Source organism: Gossypium arboreum, chromosome 4 (assembly GCF_025698485.1).
Source record: "Gossypium arboreum isolate Shixiya-1 chromosome 4, ASM2569848v2, whole genome shotgun sequence".
Classification (NCBI taxonomy): Eukaryota; Viridiplantae; Streptophyta; class Magnoliopsida; order Malvales; family Malvaceae; genus Gossypium; species Gossypium arboreum.
The window spans coordinates 62,225,308-62,237,138 of record NC_069073.1 but is presented as its reverse complement, the minus strand read 5'-3'; the positions used below and the strand labels follow the sequence as shown (position 1 = coordinate 62,237,138).

Here is an 11,831-nt window from a genome sequence, read left to right as displayed (position 1 = left end):
ATTATATTAAAAATATTATTAAATATTATTAAATATTATATTATTAAATTATATTTAATAATTATATTAAATTATGATTAAATTATTTATTTTATTTTTCTTAATTTATTTTAATAATAATTCAATTAAAATTTAATAACAATAACAATAATCATCTACCTACCAAAAATTATATTAAGGGTACTCTGGTCATTTTAGTTTTGTTTTCTTATGCTATTACAACATCTATTCCATTTAACCAAATACAAGAATACTATTACGCTTTTATTCCATTCCATTCAACTAAACAATTGAATTCTTGATTATAGTTTTATTCAATTACGATGAACTAAACGTGTCATAAATGGTTTGTTTCAAACTAGTTTATAATAATATGTACGTGTTTATAATTTTATTATTTAATTTAATATATTTATTTTGTATTTATTATAAAAACCAATTAATATATAATATAAAAAAACCTGTTTTTGAATATTAATCTCATTATAGGTTCTTATCATATCTCGCTCTTTTTTATACAATGCTTAAAACTATTTATAACCCTCTCCAACCCTTAAATAGGAGGATAATGCACTTCAACGCTCTCGAACCCGCATCCTTCATCAGATCGACAACAATGTTAAAAGTTGGACCAATTTTGTACTTTTAATTCTTCAATCTTAATTTTTTAATCACTACAAAATATATGTAAATAAATTAAGAATATTTTCAATTATAAAATAAATGTTTCATATATGTGTTTGTCTTGTGGTAGCAACTTTTTATATAATGTATTTTTGTATAAGCCTCTTTTCTTTTTTGGTATATTACTTTTTATTAAATTAAATAGTTTAAATTTTAGCGAAAGTGTAATTAAAAGGTCACTTTTAACACTTTTTACGAGTTTAAATAAATGTTACTTTTACTCTTCAATAATTTTTTTAAACATTTACAAAATCAATGTAACTAAATTATTGATAATACTATCGATATATTAAATAATAATGTTATTTTCAGTTATAAAGTAAATATTTTGTATGTGTCTATCTTGTAATAATATATTTTTGTATAAGTATATTGCATTTTTGTGTTTTTGTTGGCTAATAATAGAATTAACCTCGGTTTAAATAAAACAATAATTTAATAAAATAAGATATTGCTTAATGATTAAATTATAATGAGAGTGTAATTAAAAGTGTATTACTTCAACCCATCTTCGAGTTTAAATAAACGCAATACAACTCTATCTTGAAAAGCTAAAACAACAGTTCTATCTTGAAAAATTTATATAAATATCTTAAAAGATTAAATTCCATAAAAATTCTCAGACTAAAGTTTGATTTAATTTAGATAATATCTTAAAGATTAAAATTCAAAAAAAAATTGAGAATTGAGATTAAAGTTGGATTCGATTTGGATGTAGACACTAATAAAAAAATTAAGAATTAAGATTAAAGTTTGATTCAATTTAGATAATATCTTAAATATTAAATTTTAAAGAAATAAAAAGAAATTGAGATTTGAGATTAAAGTTTAATTCTAATAACGGGTAAAAGTTAATTTTGATTTTTATATTTTAAAATTATGGAACTAGCTATTAATTTATAAGTTCAATGTTAAACATTAAATTCAATATTTTTCAGTTTTAATATTAAAACTATTTTTAACATTTTATATTTAATTTTTCTAATTCAAAACAAAATAATGATGTTATTCATTGAAAAACAAATTTAAATTATATAAAAATAATCGAATTAAACTTTACAAATGTGTTCAAAATCAACTTTTATCTTTCATGGAATGAGATTATGATAATATATATTTTAATTTTATAATGGTATATTTTCATACGTGAAGTAACTATTGAAATTACTAAATTATCTAATCCATCAAGAGAAGTAAGGTCGATATTGAATTCATCAATTTTATGATTTATTATGTATGTGTCATTGTAACAACCCGGGGTACGTTCGGTCGACCAAGTTACCAAATATTCGCTTACAAAAATTTTCCCCAATCCAAAAATTTAATTTTCGTTTGAACTTATTTAAATACGAAAGATACTGATTGAGAATTTAGTAGATTGATTACAAAATAAAACTGTACGTAAAATAAAATGACACATTCAGCCTTCGCCCCGATGAACACAGATCACAAATTAAATACAAAAGGAATAGGCTCACAAGATAGCCGTAGGTTGGCTAGGTCCCTTGTCGAAGACTCCACAAATGGTAACCACCTGAAATTTTGAGAAAAGAGAATGAAATAATTCCAAGCCAGACTCGAAAGAAATTATATGGTACTCAATCAAGCCTTTCCGCAATTGACTAAATGGAAATAACATATGAAAATCATCTTCTCTCTTTTTTCTCTCTCTCTCTAGAACACCAAACAACTATTGTTACAGCTTTCTCTCAAGACAATAAATTTCTTTAATTACCACAACAACGACTAAGTCAATTAACCTACACACAATATTTCACATTCATACAAGGTAACTAATTTTTAAACCACTCATATGCACATATATGTATAGATAATCAATAAGAAGTATGATATGGGATGCCCTAAAAATATGCCCCTATAAGGCCTTCAAACACCCCTCGCCCCCTTTATTAAAACAGTGCCGAACTTCTCACGCCTTTACCATCCATCCGAAACTCGGCAAAATCATGTCATTCCCACAGTTCATCATTTCATGCCCCATTAATAACCAACCCAAACCTCAGCAAAGCCATATAGTCATAATAGTCATACTCCGCATAGCCCTCTTAACGCCCATCCGAACCTCCGCAAAACCACATGATAACTGAATGTTTATTCAAGAAAACATATGCATTTAAAGGTTGTGTCGTGGGCAGCCTAAGAGAACTAGCATCATATAACTTAGTTGCTGTAACCTATCCCTTTTGGGAGGCTGATTCAGACAGCATCAATAATACGATACTTAAGACAACATTACAATGTAAAAGTTCGGACAGCATCCATGCCACATTCGGACAGCATAAACAGGCAGTAATTAACGATATCAACAAGGTAAAATTTGGACATTAACGTTAAATAATCAGCAGCCATTATTCAACTTTCCAACAGTTTAGATGCGGTAATAATCATCAATGTGCAACAGCAACTTATCACATCTTTGGACAGCTTAATCACAACATTGAATTCACTTTAACTTATGCTTTAAAACCACAAAATTCATATCAGTTCACACCTGAATTACGGCACCAAAACACGAAAATTTCAGCCATTAAAATTCTTCCATTTCAGCTTAAGGACACAGTTATTTTCAGCATTTTCTCAGCACAATAATTTTTTAGGTGTTAAATTCCAGCATTAAATCAGCCCAACGCTCACCACCATTTGGCAACTTTAAAAAAAAAAATTCAACTTCAAATTCATTACACTGACACCATTTAATACAAGGTCAGCCACTAATAGTTCAATTTGAATACTTGGCAGCAAAAATCTCAAACAAATCAGCTCATAATATCAAGCTAAAATCGGTCAGCATGCATGGAATTCACATGTTACAACAGCTCACTCAACAGTCCAAATCACCATAGTTTTCATTCAATTTAACACATGCACCAGCCGAAGGAAACCGCAAATTTACGAGTAAGAGGAACGAAATGAACGTACCGAGATTTCCAAACCGAGCCTAGCTTTATGCGAGCCCCTTCCCTTTCTTGTTGTTGCTTCGCCCGTCTCCCTTAGCTAAGCAAAAACAACATTCTTTTATTACAAAATAAAACTCGGCTGGAGGAGGTGGGTGTGTGTGTGTTTTTTTTGCCTCCCTACAGCCTTCGGTCTAGCCTCCAACAACTCCCCATGCTCCCTTTTTTTTCTAAAGAACAGAAACTAAGAACAACTTAAGAAAAGTACCAGTTTTTGCTGGAAAAAGCCGGACCTCAAAGCCGCATGCCAGCAGCTCACCCTTCCTCTCCCAAGCCGAATGAAGTAAAGATTTTTGCAGAAATTTCTTTTTTTTTCTTTTTTGTGTCTTCCCCCCCGACCCTTTCACTCCTCATCTCTTTCCTCTTCTTTTTTTTTTTTTTTTACCACCGGCTCCCTTTCCCCAATGGAATTTCATGCGTCCCATTAATTCCCAAGATCACTATTACATGCCCCACCAACTTTCCATTATAACTAAACTAGTTAGTTAACAGGTAAGATTTGGTTGGACTAACCACTCTTCAAAAAACTAACCGGCCCATGGCCACCTTGGAACCCAAAATTAAATTTCATTTCCCTTGTAACACAACCATATGTCATGTTACATAATTTAAATAAATAATTATAACAAAATTAAAAGAATGCAGCCAGTTTTAAATTAATAAAATCATGATCCATAGGGTTGGCCCACTCATCTAGATGTTTATTCATTTACGTCCGAAATTAAATTAATAAAAAATATATATTCAAAAATTTGCATGTCACAATCATTACATTTGGCAAGGCTTTTATCATTTAAGGTATGTATTAGTGTGGTTTCTATTCATGTTGTAGGAAAAGAAGAACAATATGAATCGAGTGGCTAACTATTAGTCTTGAATATTGTAGGTTCGTTGCTAGGCACGTTTCGTAAATTAGGTGTGTACATACATTACATTAACTCTAGATCAGTAACTCCTGAAATGTCGAAAAGCTGAAAAGCTGAAAGAACAGCAACGGTTACTACACGAGTGCGCAAACGCACGTGTGGAAAAAATCTGATGCGATAGTAGAGGCCACCATGACTGAACTCATGGGCTGTGGCCGTAATGGGCCATGTTGGGCCGAGTTGGGCCGTATGAGCCCAATGGCCCCGTATGCCCTAGATGTGTAAAACTTACCAATATGTGGAAAAACGTTGGACCAACCGTGTCACTCACATGGCTTGGATCGAAATGGGCTTGGCGAGCCTGTAACACCCCCTAACCCTAAACCGTCGCCGGAATAAGGTTACGAGGCATTACCGGACATATCAGACAACTTACAAATAATTCACAATTAATATAACATTCATAGTAATACAAATAATTAAGTCTCTATATTGGATTTTCGAAGCCCAAAACACGTATTAAAAGTAGAACGGGACTTGTTTGAGTATCCTGGAAAATTTTTCATAAATTGTTGTTGTTGTTGTTATTTTTTTTTTATAAAAATTTTGACAGTATTTCTGCTAATTTTTACTTAAAACCCTTTGCAAATTCAAACCAAAAGTAACCAACCAATACCAATATTTCAACCAAAAAAATTTTACATCTTAAACACTATTAGATTACGCTTAATCCATTAATTTATTACTTAAATTTTAAAGTATTAACATACAAGGAACTATTTCATATATTTCATTTCATTTCAAAATTTAATACTAAATTTACTAATTTATAACTTTAAACTTACTTATCATCCGAATTACATAACTATCTAATTACAACAAGATCATTTAACCTATATATATATATATATATATATATATATATAAAACTCATGTACAACCACCTAATACATGCCACTTAAACAAAAAGAAGAAATATGTCACCAAAATTTTCTTGTCAGAGTCAGGTTTGTTTTGGATGCTGGACCAAATCCGAAACTCTAATGACCTACGCACGGAAACAACCGTACGCTGAGTATTTCATACTCGTGGTATTACTATAAATCAAAACTATTTATCATTAATAAATTACAAACATCAACCATAAAACTTTATAATCATTTAAACTAATTATATATATAATTATATTACTTCATAATTCTTAAATTCATATTTCATTTTTCACATACTAACTCAATTCATAATTTAACTCATACATTCTTTCTCATACTTTTCAATAGTGCCAAACAATTAATCTCATTTTCAAAATTTCATTTCAATTATTTACCTTATTAACAAGGCTTGGACTCTGACAGATACGCGGATTCCATCCAAACACACCAGAATATCCAACCCAAACACACCCTGAATATTACAAATCCTTCATAACACACCAGTATATCATATCCTCCTAAACACACCAATAAGGCATTAAATGCCTCTTCGGATAAACCGAAGTATATAATAATAGAAACATCTTCTCGGCCAAACTACAAATCTCCTCATCACATCACAAATCCAATGGCATGCCATTTGTATCAAATCTAGTCCGACAAGTTAATAGGTTATTATTTTACTTTTCCAATTTCAATTTCATTTCCACAAAAATTTTCATTACTTAATCAATTCAAACATCTATTATCTTAATTCATATACAAATTAATTTTCACACATACTCATATTTAATTTCAAATATAATACTTACCTTACCTTAACTATTCCATAACTATAAATTCAATATACAAATTAATAAATAGTTTGAGTTATAGTAATACAAACTTGGAATACGGGTTTACTCCTCAACGATCTTTTCTTTTCCTTTGGATGCTGATGCCCCGTTTTCCTTGTTGGCTAAAAAAAAAAAAATTTACATTATTAATTACAGCATTAATTTAAATAGTTAATTAAATTTCTACTCATTTTATGCCTAATGTTCGTTTGGTTGCAACTCCCAAACTTACTTCATACTTCATCTGGAATTATTACTTTGTTGTTCTGGCTTCAACAAGAACTTCATATTTCATCCGGATATATTACTTTATTGTTCTAGTTTCAACAAGAGCTTCATATTTCATCTGGATAACTTAGTTTTTTTTTTCCTGTGTGAAAAACCCAATAAAACTCTTGCTAATTGAAAATTCATATATTTATTTCATACTTCAATTCTATTCATTTTTCTTCCATATTCATCCTAACTATCAAGTATTCATAATATAACCCTAATTTAAAATTTCTTTTAATCTAATCCTCTATTACAAAACTTATAGCTTACCTTACAATTTAATCCTTTTACTATTCTAACTTAAAATTTATTCAATTCAATCCCTAATTCATCTTTTTCTTCAATATGAACTTTGTTTAAAAACTTATAAATTTTCTAACTATCAAATTAAGTTCATCAAAACCTTGTTTTAAGACTTCTAAAACATCAAATTTAAGAGAAAAGGACTAGATTTAGCTTACCAAACAAACTTGAAGCTTTAAAATCCCAAGTTTCCCCTTTTCTTTTCTTTCCCTTTTCTTCCCCTATTTTTTGAATGCTCTCTGTTTCTTATTCTATTTGTTTGTTGGCTTTTGTTTCATTTTATTCTATTTACTTTATTTTAATTTGTTTTCTATTTAATTAATTAATAATTATAAAATATCTATTTAATAGCAAATGTATATATTACAATTATATCCCATATCCACCCTACATTTGTCTTGATCTAATCTATTTCATAATATAATATAATTAATAATTTTAATAATAAACATCTAATAAATATCTCTTACTAATTAATAATAAATATAAAATATCTTTTACTTAAATATTAAGTAAATAACTAAATATATTACAAGTGTACCTATTTAATTATTATTTCAATACACTTGTATACTTCATCACCTATACTTGTCACACAACTAGATTTATTTATTTATTTATCTATAATTCATATTATAATTTAAATAAAATAATAATTATATAATATAATAATTTAATAAGGTAAGAAAATCTTACTCTTATGTCGCCTCATTCTATAGTAAATGGCATATTTGTCATTTTGACCCTTTTATTTTATTTTAATCTACAATTAAACTTTTACTCTTTATTCAATTTAGTCCTTTTTTATTATTTACACTAAATTGAGCTAATTTCACTTAATTAAAGCCTACTTAAACATATTATTAGGCTCATAATTATTCCTAATAATTATTTTCGAACTTATTTCACTAAGACGGAGGCCCTATAACTCACTTACCCAGTGCCCGTGAATTTTGGGTATGTAACACCCCTCACCCGTATCCAACGTCGGGACAGGGTTTGAGGCGTTAACGGACTTAAACATTCACAACAACACATAACATATTACCAACCATACATGCAAACAAGCATATGCACATCACCAATATCAAACATAACATAAAGAGCTAGATTTATAAGTCAGAATCATTAGTTCACTAAAGACCAATATATTTGGCCAAATTATAATAACACATATTATAAAACTAGGTCCCTATACATGCCACTCACTTGATAATTCTAGCATATGTGTTTATACTGTCAATGTGTTGGCTTGATAGTGTGATGCTGCCTCCGACGATCTCCAACCCTGAGCTAACCTGACAACACTAAAAGAAATGGAAAGGAGGGGGTAAGCTTTTTGCTTAGTAAGCTCGCATGAAATAATAATAATCAATTTACTAACATGCTTTCCATACTAAAACTAACCCAATTGTACATTAACACATGTTCTAGTTAATCTGCTTTCTTGAGTCACAGTCACTAAATCATTTATATCTTGAGTTACGGAACTCCAAATTAAGATCCGTAAATTTTCCTAGAAACTAGACTCATATATCTTTCCACCATAAAATTTTAAGATTTTTTGGTCCAGCAAATAAGTACAGTTTATTATTCAAAGTCTGCCGTGTTTTGCTGTTTGACAGCTTTAACCTTTCTTCACTAAAATTTATTTATCTCATAGTACGAGACTCCGATAATGTTTCTATTTGTTTTTATTAAAAGTAGACTCATCAAATATTCTAAGAATATAAATTATAATCCATAATATTTTTTCTACAATATTTTAACAATTTTTCCAATTCAAAACAGGGGATCTCAAATTCATTCTGACACTGTCTCACAAAAATTAGAATATCACATAATATACAACTCTTTTGCTCCCCATGTTTCTTTTACATGAAAATAGACTCATTAATATTTAATTCTATAATTTATTTGAAATTTAATTCAACTTACACAATTTTTGGTGAATTTTCAAAATCACACAACTACTGCTATCTAACACTAATTTACTACTAAAATTCACTCTTACATAATTTCACTTAATCCATTTTGTCTTATCGAAGTTCACTCAAATATCGAGCATATTACTTAAAATTTTCTTAAACATATACCTGCACTTATTCATCACATAATCATGTTCACATGTATTTTTACTTAATCGATTTTCCCATTGAACTTTTCAGAATAATAACTGATACTCAGTTGCCTGCACATATTTTCACATTTGTAGCCAAAGCTATCTGGTACGTATAGTAGCCTGCACTTAGTATTACATCGACCAATTATCGGTGCGTAGTAGCACTGCATAGTACTACACGTGACCTAACCATCGATACGTAGTAGCGCATAGTACTACACATGATCAAAGTTAACGGGTATGCATAGTAGCCTGCACTTAGTACTACGTGTACCGGATAATTGGTCGCATGTGTAGTACTAAGTGCAGGCTACTATGCGTAGCCGATAACTTCAATCACGTGTGTAGTATTAAGTGCAGGCTACTACGTGTATCAGATGGTTAGGTCACGTGTGTAGTACTAAGTGCAGGCTACTACGTGTACAGGATAATTGGTCCCATGTATAGTACTAAGTGCAGGCTACTATGCGTACTAGATAGCCTTGTCTACAAGTGTGAAAATATGTGTAGGTAACTGAGTATCTGTTATTATTCCGAAGAGTTTAACGGGAAAATCGATTAAGTAAAAATACATGTGAACATGATTATATGATGAATAAGTGCAGGTATATGTTTATGAAAATTATGAGCAATGTGCTCGATATTTGAGTGAACTTCGATAAGACAAAATGGATTAAGTGAAATTATGTAAGAGTCATTACATTTCTCCCCCCTTAATAAATTTCGTCCTTGAAATTTACCTGAGTAGAGATGAGGATATTATGCTCTCATAGTTTCCTCTGGTTCCCAATTCGCTTCTTCAACATTATGATTTCTCCACAGGACTTTCACTAAAGGAACCTTTTTATTTATTAATTCTTTCACTTCCCGTGCTAAAATTTGAATCGGCTCTTCTTCATAGGATAGATCAGGTCAAACTTCAATATCTTCTGTAGAAATTATATGAGAAGGATCTGATTTATATTTCCGAAGCATTGAAACATGAAAAACATCATGAATCTTTTGTAATTCAGAAGGTAAAGCCAATCGATATGCAACTGGTCCGATTCTTTCTACTATTTCATATGGCCCGATAAAACGTGGACTTAATTTACCTTTCCGACCAAATCTCAAGGCTTTCTTCCATGGAGAAACTTTAAGAAATACCTTGTCTCCGACTGAATATTCAATGTCTCGACGTTTCAAATCGGCATAAGACTTTTGTCTGTCAAAAGCTACTTTCAATCTATCTTTAATCTTCTTAACTATTTCCTCTCGTTTCTTGAATTAATTCCGGCCCAATTAGTTTTCTTTCATTCAACTCTGTCCAACATACTGTCGATCTATATTTTCGACCATACAACGCTTCATATGGAGCCATCTAAATACTAGATTGGAAACTATTATTATAGACAAACTCAGCTAGTGGCAAATATCGTTTCCAATCTGCTTCAAAATCAATAATACAAGCTCGAAGCATATCTTCTAGTACCTGAATTACCCGTTCAGACTGTCCATCAGTTTGAGGATGAAAAGCTATACTAAAACTAAGTCTAGTACCCAACGACTCATATAACTGTCTCCAAAATCTCGATGTGAACTGAGGATCTCGATCTAAAATTATTGACACCGGAATATCGTGTAATCTAACAATTTCCCGGATATACACTTCTGCAAGCTTCTACAATGACCAATCTGTTCTAACTACTATGAAATGTGCTGACTTGGTAAGTCTATCAACTATCACCCAAATGGCATTCTTTTTACTTACTGACAGTGTTAATCTCGTAACAAAATCCATCGTGATACGATCCTATTTCCATTCAGGAACACTAATAGGCTGAAGTAGTCTTGTAGGAACTTGATGTTCCGCTTTAACCCGCTGACAAGTCAAACATTTACTTACCAATTCTACTATTTCTCTTTTCATCCCTGGCCACCAGTATAATTCTCTTAAATCATGATACATCTTCGTGCCTCCGGGGTGCATAGCAAATGAACTATCATGAGCTTCATGTAGAATCAACCCTTTAAGCTCAAACGTAGCTGGAATACAAATCCGATTTCAAAACCTCAAACATCCATAATCATCAATATTAAAATTTTCTGCTGTACCACTCTGTACCATCTTTCTTTTCTTCAACAATTTGTCATCTTCTAACTGAGCTGATCTGATCTGATCAAACATTACCGGTTTTACTCTCAATTCAGCTAACAAGCTCCCAACATCATTAATATTGAGCCGAGCAAACATTGCCCGTAATTCAATCGCAGCTTTTCTACTCAATGCATCCGCTACCACATTTGCTTTTCTCGGATGATAGTTTATAACACAATCATAGTCTTTCAGAAGCTCGATCCATCGTCTTTGTCTCAAATTCAATTCTTTCTGAGAAAGAAGATATTTCAAACTTTTATAATCAGTATAGATGTAGCATTTTTCACCATAAAGATAATGTTTCCAAATCTTCAATCCAAAAATCACAGCTGCTAACTCAAGATCATGAGTCGGATAATTACGTTCATGTGATTTTAACTGTCAAGATGCATAAGCTATGACCTTCCCTTCTTGCATCAATACACAGCCCAGGCCGTTCAGAGTAGCATCACTATGCACGGCAAAATCTTTCCTTGACTCTGGTAATGTTAATACCGGTGCCTCTGTTAACATTTGCTTCAAAGTCTCAAAACTCTTCTGGCACTAATCATCCCAAATAAAAGGAACATTCTTCTGCAGTAGTTTAGTCATTGGTAGTGCTATCTTCGAGAATCCATTTACAAACCTCCTGTAATACCCAACTAAACCGAGAAAACTGCGCACTTCCGATACATTCTTTGGTGCCTTCCACTGAACAATTGCT

The 11,831-nt window shown here is 31.0% G+C and overlaps 1 long non-coding RNA gene across 1 annotated transcript; it reads right to left on the bottom strand.

Moving 5' to 3' along the window:
- Positions 1 to 1,986: 1,986 nt before the first annotated feature.
- Positions 1,987 to 4,152, bottom strand: LOC108459948 (uncharacterized). The gene is made up of 3 exons (XR_001867440.2): positions 3,868 to 4,152; positions 3,625 to 3,699; positions 1,987 to 2,218 (listed from the first exon to the last, which is right to left on the bottom strand). It is a non-coding gene; the product is annotated as an uncharacterized LOC108459948 (long non-coding RNA).
- Positions 4,153 to 11,831: the final 7,679 nt, after the last annotated feature.